A 2449-nucleotide genomic window follows, 5' to 3' on the forward strand; every position below is an offset into this window, starting at 1 on the left:
CACACCAGCCTTTTCTCTCAGTTCCTTATCTTCTGATTGTGAGGGGTTTCCTGTCCATGGCCCATCAGAGTAGAACTACACAGACAATGAAGAAATTCGTTTGAGTAAATCAATAGTAAGTATTGATTTGCCCAGAGATATGGTCTTGTGGAGTCACTCAATACTCTAGCTACCCTGTGGTGATCCACATGTACAGGGTTTTCCTCCAGATATTTATCAGGGGTCTCCCTCTAGTGTAAAATGTGAAGCTATGTTTGGTGCTTGCTGGGTTGAGGGTGCACTAGAGTTGAGTACAATTCAGATAATGAATCTAAAAGTTCTATTAGAAGCCGAGTGTTAATGGCTCCCGCCTGTAATCCTAACTACTCAAGAAGCTGAAATCTGAGGATCAAAGCTCAAAGCCAGCTCAGGAGGAAAGTCTGTACAACTCATTTCTAATAAACGACCCTAAAGGCAGCAGTAGAGGTATGGCTCAAGTGGTAAGCACTGCCTTGAACACAAAAGTTCAAGGATAGCTCCCAGGCCCTGAGTTCAAGCCCCAGGATTGGCACACCAAAAAGTACTATTAGAAATATATTTACAGTTGTCAGCAAAAGTAAGGACACCCATGAGCTATCTCTCCCTAGAAAGACCTTGGCAAGACCATTAGAACCAAAGTCTCCAGAAGTCTAGGAGCTAGTCAAAGATTTATATCAACTGATCTGTGCTTGTTTTAAAAAAAATAGTAAGAATATTTTGTCCATTCATTCCTTCCAGAAGGACATTTGTCTTGGTTCCAGTTCTGAGTTACTATAAACATTTCTTTCTCTTATGAGATCTTTATTTACCGATACATGAGGTTCTCTGAGACACAAGTACTAGAAGCCCTGAGTGTCAATGCTGTAAACAACTGAAACCATAACAAGCAGTGGTAATATTATTTTCCAAACCAAGTTTCACTCTCTTTCACGAGTAGTGTGTGAGACTTGCCATGCTTGCACATCTTTACCAACAGCAATTAGCATTGTAAGCCCAGAATTTCTTGCCCATCTGGATAGGGGCTATCTTTACATCTTTATGGCATCTTTCTGTCTGCGCTGACTGGCCTTAACTAAGTTACCTCTTATACAGGGCAAGGTGACAGAAACAGGCTATGGGAACATAACATCATTAGCCTCCACTTTCCAACTAGTGGCTAACTTGAAGACAATAACCTGCATATCAGTATAGAGACCTAGTTCTGCAAAGTGCAGAGCAAGTCCTGATTCCAAGGACCTCCTTTGTCTGCTTTGATCTGACTGGAGTTTCCCCCCACAGAAACCCTAGAAAGGCTTGTGTTTTGATGTTGAGAATGCTGAGCTAGTTAGTTCCTTGAAATAAAAGAAAGGCAAATGAATAAATTGCTGCCACTTTGGGGCAGGGTAGCCAAGAATGGGAAGACTAGAACCTGAAGGAAAGCCAGAACATGAGATTTTGGAGGAATGGGTAGTTTTACTTAGAAAACTGTATTTGTTTAAGTTACTATTAAAGATATTATTTCAATGTGATTTAACTTAATATTTACTATCAGGAAGTACATATTTGAGACCGTAGAAATCTGACCAAGCCCCCCGGCTGGCTTTCACTGTGTCTAGTCTCAGAGTAACCAGTAAGAATCATCAAGACAAATTTACAAATGTTGTGTGAGCATTGAAGCAGAGCCCCAGCACCTTCTGCAAGTGCCCGGAGAATGCATTTTTCCTTTTTCTTTCTTTTCTGTTTTTTTTTTTTTTTTTTTTACATATTGTAATGTTTAAAATGTCCAGGGTTAACAACAAAAAAGATACATGCAAAGAAAAGTATGGCTGATTCACAAGGAAAATAGAAATGAACAAAAACTCTCCTAAGCATAGAGATTGAATTTATTAAATGAATAAAAAGTGTTTATAGACAAATGTTCAACCACTGAGCTTTGTGCCAACCCTTGATTTTTTGAGACAAGATCTCACAATATAGCCCAAGTTGACCTCAAACTCATGGTCTTACTGCTTCCCCTTCCTAAGTGCTAGGACCATACTGCTGCCACTTCCAGAATGTTAGAATTACAGCTGTGCACTACTGTCTGGCCCCTTTATTAATTTTTTGTGTCAACTATGCTGGAAGAGCTAAGGACAATCATGAACATTGAGGGAAAGGAAAATAGGAGAATTTAGCTCTAGAAATTGAGATTATCAATAGATACAAATTACAAAAGGAATCAAATAGAAGTTTTAGAGTTGGGAAATATACTAACCACAATGAAAAATTCATTGGAGGGAAAACAGGTCGGAGAATATAGAAGAAAAGTCAACAAAGCTTGTAGAAAAGGCAAATAAAATTGTGTACTCTAAGGAGCAGGAAGGAAAGAGAATAGAAAGTCAACAGGAAATCAGCCACAGTCCTCCACTCTACCAGCTGTGCTATCAATGGCAACTAAGACAAATGAACTCCA

This window comes from Perognathus longimembris, chromosome 12 (genome assembly GCF_023159225.1).
Source record: "Perognathus longimembris pacificus isolate PPM17 chromosome 12, ASM2315922v1, whole genome shotgun sequence".
In the NCBI taxonomy this organism is placed as follows: Eukaryota; Metazoa; Chordata; class Mammalia; order Rodentia; family Heteromyidae; genus Perognathus; species Perognathus longimembris.